This window comes from Tupaia chinensis, unplaced genomic scaffold, assembly GCF_000334495.1.
Source record: "Tupaia chinensis unplaced genomic scaffold, TupChi_1.0 Scaffold139457_1, whole genome shotgun sequence".
Lineage (NCBI taxonomy): Eukaryota > Metazoa > Chordata > Mammalia > Scandentia > Tupaiidae > Tupaia > Tupaia belangeri.
This window is the reverse complement of record NW_006199342.1, coordinates 688,142-696,787: the sequence shown is the minus strand read 5'-3', so window position 1 is coordinate 696,787 and position 8,646 is coordinate 688,142. Positions and strand designations below refer to the sequence as shown.

General features: G+C 42.4%; 1 protein-coding gene across 3 annotated transcripts in view; it reads right to left on the bottom strand.

Moving 5' to 3' along the window:
- ZC2HC1B (zinc finger C2HC-type containing 1B) overlaps positions 1 to 8,646 on the bottom strand; it is a 58,007-nt gene that overhangs the window by 9,435 nt on the left and 39,926 nt on the right. The window lies entirely within an intron of this gene.

The following is an 8,646-nucleotide window of genomic DNA, read 5'->3' as shown; positions in this document are numbered from 1 at the left end:
AATCTGGCTCACCCATGGACTTGGAACCGCCACAGTAGGTGATCGACCACTCACACACTGACTTACAACATCCCTCCCTCACCACTGCCCTGGCTTTCAAGGTGTACCGGAGATTTTGTGTCTTCGCAATTGGTTGCTAGTCCTTACACAGGAAAGAGTTTGATCGATTTCAGGGAAGCATGCAATGTCTTGCCTCCCAGGGGTTGTCAGGGAGCAGGGTGGACTGTCCCACAAATGTCCTTTCTCTTTGTGCACTGCAGTGCTGCTCAGTATGGAGACCTCGGAGTTTCTGGAGGTGGGCATGCAATACCAGAGACTGGTTCTGACCACGTTGTGAGGGACGACGTTCTTAAAAAAGGAACAAGTCCTTTCTGTCCTAGAGGCTTCCTTTCTAATCAATGTTTTAGGAAAGAGCAGTAATAAGGAAACTGAATAAAAACTATCAAAGGTAAAGAAACAGAAAGAGTTTTTAGTGTTCGTTTTATCCAAAGATACGTTTTCGTATGTAATACATTTGCTATGCAATTACAGTAGTAAAGAGTGTCGGTGCGGGTCAGATGCTCAACTTGACCAAATCCCCTGGTAGGCCAGCTAGTGGCACAGCGGTGAGGGCATCTGGATCCCACTTGGCCTATTACATGGTTCAAGTCCCAGGCTCAATGGCTTGAAATCCACGTGTGCCCAAAATCCCAACTAGAGGGAGAGATGGAGAAGGGGCTGTGATGTGACCATTCCCCATGGGGAATGCTTTCTCACTTTGTCTCTGGCAAGTGCAATGTGCCCTCGGGCAAAACAAAAAAATCCCCTGGCTCCAGAAGTAAAAGTAGAGACCACAGCAACAAATGCAGTTCACTGAACACACACAGCAGCACAGCTATAGATCCCAGAACCATGTTTTCATAGGAGTCCCAGAGAAACTGCTGCTCAGTGACACCTTCCCGGTAAATTTGTGACAATTATACCAAAAGCCTTGAATAAATAGTTACCAGGGTACATTTGCTACTTGGCCATAAACTTACTTCCCATCTGAACAGTAGAATCTTTGTGGGAATGAAAGAAGTGTCACGTTTTTCTAAAACAATTTCCAAATATGTATCAATTGATGTAATGTGTATGTTTTTTGGACCCAGTTTTCCCAAAGTAGAAAAAGCTTGGAGAAAAAGCTCTGCCACTTCCCATTCTGTGCACTCATCATCTGTAAAAACAGGGATGTGGAGTTAGCGTAACAGCTATGCCACTGAATTCCCATGTAGCCGACCGCGGTTCGCATCACAGACCCAGTGGCTTAAACTCATGCCGTGCACCTGTGTGTGCGTGCCCAAGATCCTGAGAGGAGAATGGAGAAGGGATTGCAATGTGACCATCCCCCCGGGGGGTGATTTCTCACTTTCTGTCTCTGTCTTTCTGGCGAGTTCACGCGCCCTATAAGCAAAAACCTCTCCAAAACTAAAACTAAAACAAAAACAGGGATGTGAATCGCAGAGTAGTAGTTAACCTCCTAGAGCTGTGTGAGGACTAAATGAGTTCACTCATGAAGGGCTGGGATGGGCACACGATGTAAGTGGGGCTGTTATCCATGACCTGGGCTTTCTTAGCACAGCAGAGAAGTAGAAGCAATCTACCTGCTCAACATCAGGAAAATAGCTAAATAAGTTACACTGTATTCCTGTGATGGGCCTCCATGTTTACAAAATAACTGCCAAAAAGAAGTGATAATTTGTCAGTTGAGGATGGACTGTGATGCTAATGCTGATAAAAGGGAAACTTTGTATATTGTCAGAGTTGTCTAATCCTGACAAATTAAGAAATATTCCCTCTTGGCAAATAAGCTTTGACTTCGAAGAACTGGTTTTCACTCCTGTAAGCATTATCATATAGTCTTTGAAAAATAAGTAAAAGCATAATACAAAGTATCTTTTCTGAAGGATGCTTACTATTATACTCTAGAGGATTGCTTGTTAGTAGAAATTTTATCAGATGAATACACATACCATTTTTTTTCTCCTTAATGAAAAATAAAATGTGCTACTTTGATCAGTTTTCACAGATCAGGAAGAATCTTGTCCGAATTCTGGAGAGATGGCAGATTAAGAAGCACCAGGAACCTCTCTCTTCACCTAACCAATTGTGCTGGCACAGTCTGCCTGTTGTTTTTGGAACTCTAAAGTCTATTTCAGGCTTTCAACTTCCAGGGAAAAGCTTGGACAGTAAAATGAGGTTAATTTCATCAACTGTAGATCTTAATTCAGTAGCAGCTTCTCTGACCCCAGTCACATGGCAGGCAGCCGGGCACCAGTTCACTGATGCACATAGCTTATAGGAGCTGTGGTGGGCTACAGTGGGCAGTAAGGATCCTCTTCTCCAAATATTTGGACTCTCTACTCTGGTCACTGATTCTTTTTCTTTTCTTTTTTTACTTTTTTTCTGAATGGAGGAGAAAGGATTGAGGCGTGGCCATCCCCACTGGGGGGTGATTTCTCACTTTCCCTCTCACTGTCTCTGTCTCTCTCTCTCTGGTGAGTGCACATGCCCTAAAGTAAAGACCTCTTAAAAAATTAATAAATGCCCACACTTCAGGGGAAGTGTGAGGTAAGATTGGTGAAATGTGAAAATGACTGTGGAGCTTCTAGAACACTCGCTCTCTACTCAGAAAAATAAAGGGGGCAAGAAGAACTCACTGAATTCCATATCCCCACCTCAAACACCAGCAGTCTCCACCCATAAAAAACAATGAAACTGAACCCACTTTCTCCACTCCTTTTCAATATAGTACTAGAAGTCCTCTCCAAAACAATCAGAAATGAGGAAAAAATAAAAGGCATTCAAATAGGAAAAGAAAAGGTGAAACTCTCTCTATTTGCAGATGACATGATTGTATACACAGAAGACCCAATGGTTTCCACGAAACAAAGTTCTGGAGGTAATACATAAATACAGTAAAGTTGCAGGATACAAAATTATTATCCAGAAATCTACAGCATTTCTATATCGAACAATAGGCAGACTGAGATAGAACTGAAAAAAGTTATTCCATTTATCGTAGCCACAAAAAGTATAAGATACTTAGGGATAAATCTAACCAAAGAAGTTAAAGACCTCCACAAGGAAAACGACAAGAAGATAAAAAAAGAAATTGAAAATGCCACAAAAAAGTGGAAGGATATCCCATGTTCCTGGACTGTAACATAGTCAAAATGGCAATTCTACCCAAATTAATCTACATATTTAATGCAATGCCAATCAAAGTATCAAACACATTCTTCACAGATCTAGGAAAGACAATCGTAAAGTTTGTCTGGAATCATAAAAGACCTTGTATTGCCAAAGCAATTCTGCACAAGAAGAGTGGAGTGGGTGGCATCTCACTTCCTGACCCAAAATATACTACAAAGCTGTGGTAATCAAAACAGCATGGTACTGGCACAGAAACAGACAGCTTACATAAGAGCCCCAAAGCACAGTTGATAATCCCCAACATAGACAAGTGGGGTTACATCAGGCTAAGAAGTTTCTGCATGGCAAAAGACACAGTGATTAGTGTGAATCAGCAGCCCTCAGAATGGGAAAATATTTTTGTAAACTCTGTGTCAGATAAGGAACGGATAACCAGAATTCACAAGGAACTCAAGCAGCTGTTCCAAAAGAAGACAATCAATCCTATTAAAAGATGGGAGAATGAGTTGAAAAAACCACTCTCTAAAGATGACATACGAATAGCTAAAAGGCATATGAAAAAATGCTCAACATACCTCATTGTAAGGGAAATGCAGATCAAAACAATGAGATACCACCTAATCCCAGTCAGAATGACTAAGATTAAAAAAAAAAATGATAAGTGCTGGCGGGGGTGTGGTGTAAGGGGAGCTCTCTTACACTGCTGGTGGGAACGTAAATTGGTCCAGCCACTGTGGAGAACAATTTGAAGATTCCTCAAAAATCTACAAGTAGAATTACCATATGATGCAGCAATCCCACTCCTTGGTATCTACCCAAAGGACAGAAGAATAGTTAATTAGAAAAGTGCTTACACATCGATGTTTATTACGGCACTACTCACAATTGCTAAGGCATGGAAACAACCCAAATGTCCATGAACAGATGAATGGATAGAAACACTGTGGCACATATACTCAATGGAATACTATTCAGCCATAAAAAAAACAACAAAACCCTGGTTTATGACAGGAAGTGGATGAATATGGAAGATTTACTGCTGAGTGAAGCAAGTCAGGCTATGAAGGAGAGGCACTGTATGTCCCCACTTAATATATGCTGAGTGTCCACACTCTATGTAACTAGTTGACTAAAGGATATAGAAACAGCACAGCATATAGATGTAAATACCAGATATGGTGTGTGTGAAAGAGAAGGGTCAGAGGAAGGACATTTAGAAGAAAAATAGGAAGGCAAAGCATTAATGGCACAAAGAAATGTGGTATCTGTTGAAGATATTTTGTAGTTTTATCAACTGTACTAGGGAGAAATGTTCACCTGTTGAAATATCCATTTTGTAAGCCAAATAATAATATGATTGTATGTATAAAAGAAAATGAAATGAAAACAAACAAACAAACAATGAAACTGGCATGGAGTTAATGCAGGTGAAAGGGAAGTACATGGGGGACCAGCAGATGGCATAATGGTTACATCACTAGACTCCCAGGTAGTCGACTGCCTTTCAAGTCCCAGACCTGGTGACTTGGAACTCATGCCAGGCGCATGTGCATGTGTGTCCAAGATTCCAAGAGGAGAATTGAGGAGAAGGGATTGTGGTGTGTCCATTCCCCAGAGTAACGGGGCGGGGGGGATTTCTTGCTTTTTATCTCTCTGTCTCTCTGGTGAGTGTATGTGCCCTATAGCAAAAATCTCTCTTAAAGGAAAAAAAAAAAAAAAAAGAATGGGAAGTATATGGATATATCACTTCAGAGAAAACTTTGGACCTCCAACCCCAACCCCACTCCAAGCTCCAAGAGCTCAGCACCGAATGAAGAGTCAACCAGGATGTAGAACTTAGATTATAACCAGGACCAAGCAATGTGGAGTCTCCACAACCCTGTGGGAGTACATGGCACAACATAGAGAAAAAGATGTCCCTGTGATCAGGAGAAATGGGGTGAATACCCACAACTACTGATTCCTACCTCCTCTCTGCATACCTGCTACTTCTCCTAGAACATGGTGTATGAGCACTCTGCCCTGAGACTGATTAATCTGGACATCTCTGATTAGTGGAAAGGGCAGGCCTACACTCTCTCTCCCTCAGACTCAAGTTAAATGGAATGGCTACCTACCTGTCCCAACTGAGGCCACCCATAAAACAGCTTTTTGGAACTTCCCTTAACTGTAAGTGTGGGTAGAAAAAAGAGGAGGGGCACCTGAAAAAGAGGAGGACACTAGAGGTCCCCCCCCCTTTTTTTTCTGGAGAGGGTTTTGCTATAGGGCATGTACACTCACCAGAAAGACAGAGAGAGAAAGAGACAGAAAACGAGAAATCACGCCCCAGGGGGAATGGCCATGCTGCAATCCCTTCTCTTTCATTCTCCTCTTGGGATCTTGGGCATGCATGCACATGCACCCAATGTGAGTTTAGGCCACCGGGTCCAGGACTTAAACCGTGGTTGACTAGATGGGAGTCCAACGACATAGCCATTATGCCAACTGCTGATCCCGAGATTCTCCCTTTTTGGTCTGAGCAGGGAAGATGGGAAATCACCCCAGACCACCACCTGATCCTGGAGTGCATAATCCAGCCCCTAACTCTTAGGATGAGTCTGTTCAAATCCTATCAGCCCCCATGAATTTCAGGGCTTATGAGTCACGGACTCTGGTGAATGTCTCACAAATAGGTTTTGTTTCTGGTCCAACTTGAACAATCTTCCTAAAGTCAGGTTCAAGTCTTGAGGGTCAACCTGCCCTTTAGCATTCTATGCAGGCTCCACAGGACGTCTTTCTTGGTTCTCACCAATAGATTTGCCCATGGACTCTCCTGGACCATATTTCCAGGGCAGCATTCAAGAATGGAAGGCTACTCTGCCCCTAGAAATTACAGGCAGGAATACAAGCCCCACTTGAAACCCAAAGGTATGGCTGGCCTCTGGCCCCTCAGAAACCTTTTCCCTGGGCTTTCCTGTACCCAAAGACAACAGACTTAATAGGCATGGAGCACAGAGACTCAGTCCAACAATGTTTGCTTCCTGCCTCTCCCAGATCACCTTCCAAGGGCCATACGCGGGTTTTAAGGTTCACATCATCCCCCAGATGTTCCACATAGGCCACATAGTACCTATTTCTTGGGCATTACAGGTAAGTTTTCTTCCAGCCCTCCCGAACTACCTTGCCAGGGCCACACATTGGATCTGGAAGCCGTTTGACCCCAGGAAGCTAGAGGAAGGTACACACGCTTTGCTTGGATTCCAAAGGCATAGGTGCTTCCAGGATGCCAATGGTGCATCCAGGTCCTGAGGGCTGCTTCATCCCTTGAGAATAACAGGCAGGCCCAGCAGACTCTGTAGGGCAGATGGACTTGGCCTGACAAAGCTCGCTTTCTGCCTCTCCCTGATAGACATCTCAAGGTCACATTCTTGACTTAAAGGTTGTCTTGCTCACTGGTGTGTTCTGTGCAGGCATCACGGAATCTGCCTCGTGTGTCTTACTGATAAGTTTGCCCTTCTGGACCACTTTGCCAGGTGACATGCAGGTCCTCAATGCCACCCCACCTCCAGAAATAACAAGCTGGCCTATCAGGCTCCATGGTGAGGATAGATTTGCCTCCTGCCTCTCACAGATTGCCTTTCCAGAGCTATATTTGGGCCATGACAGCCACTCAGTTCACAGGTGCTCCACACAAGCTACCCAGTCCTTGGATCTCACAGACAGGCTTGCCTCTGGTTCCTTCTAGATGAACTTGCCAGGGCTACATTCAGATCCTAAGAGCTGCTCTGCCCCTGGAAATTACAGTCAGGCTACACAAGCCTTGCTCAGATCTGAAAGACTTGGCTGGCCTCTAGCCCTTTCTGAACCACCTTGCTAGGGTTGCACTTGGGTTGGGACAGAGGGCTACTCTACCCTGGCATTATACAATCAGTTACTCCCTAAATCAGAAACAATAGAGTATCCCACAAGATGCCTAAAAATCAACATGGAAACAGAAGAAATATGAAAAAAAAAAAAAAAGGAAATATATCTCCCTTAAAGGCATACAAAAACTCCTCCCTAACAATGGATAAAATACAGAATCACAGAAATGTCAGAAATAAAATTCAGAAAATTCATTATAATGAAATTAAGTGAGATGCAAGAGATGACAGACAAATAATTCCAGAAGATTGCAAAATCATTTCATGGTATGAATGAGGAATTCTATAGAGATAAACATCTTTAAAAATAACTAAACAGAAATTTTGGAGATATTTTTAAAAATAATAAAAAGTTGTAGAAAGTAACAACAACAAATAAGACGTGCAGAAGTCAGCAGCATGGTGATTAGGGTGGTTAAATCCTGCATAGCCAACTGTGTGGTTCAAATCCCAGACCAAGTAGCTTGAAAAACACCAAGCGTGTGTGTGTGCATGGCCAAAACCCTGAAAAGAGAATGAAAGAGAAAGGATTATGGTGTAGTCATCCCTTCTGGGGGTTGAGGGTTGGTTTCTTATTTTCTCTCTCTCTGTCTCTGTCTCTCTCTGGTGAGTGCATGTATCCTATAGCAATTTTTTAAAAAAAGGATTAATTAACCATGAGAATATAATAATTGTACATATATATGCAGCCAACATTGAAGGAGTCAAACACCTAAAATAAAGACTACTAGACCTAAAGAGAGAAAGAGAGTGAGAGCGAGAGAGTGAGATCAGAAGATATCTTCATGGCTCCTGAGAACTAGTGATTTCAGGGGAATAGGAGAAACGAAGATTTTACACTGATAATTCAGCTTCTAGCCCACAAACTTGCGTGATTGAACTTCAAGTTTGGGAAGAAACGCACCATCGATCAGATGACTAGAAATCATTGCAGAGCTACAAGAAATATGGGAAAGCAAGAAAATACCTCTCCTCCAAGGGAAAAGAATAACTCCTCTTCATCCACACATAGTTCAATGGAAATCATGGGAATGTCTTTAAAAGAATTTAGGACATTCATTATGACAAAGCTAACAGAGATGGAAGAGAATAGAGACAAGGAACTGCAGAAGAGAAAGGAGCTGAAGAGTTCCAGGAGGTGAGGAAATTCTTGCAAGTTCTAAAAGAGGAATTACACGCTTTACAAAAGAATCAAATGGAATGGTTAGAGATGAAGGCTATAACAGAGGAAGTCAAAATCTCCCTTGAAAGTATTAAAATCAGACTAGATCATACAGAAAATACAATCTCAGACATATAGAAGAGAAAATTGCTGGCCTAGAAAAATCCACCATGAAGACTGAGAAAATTGCCTAAAAATTTGAGAATAATATATGAGAAGTACTAGATACCATCAAACATCTGGATAATTGGCATCCCAAAAGGTGAAGAGACTCATAAGGTCATTGATAATCTATTCCATGAAATCCTGGAAGAAAACTTTCCAAACCTAGAGAGGCATTCAAAGATCCAGTCCCAAGGAATACAAAGGACCCCAAATAGAATCAACCCAAGGAGATCTTCTCCAAGA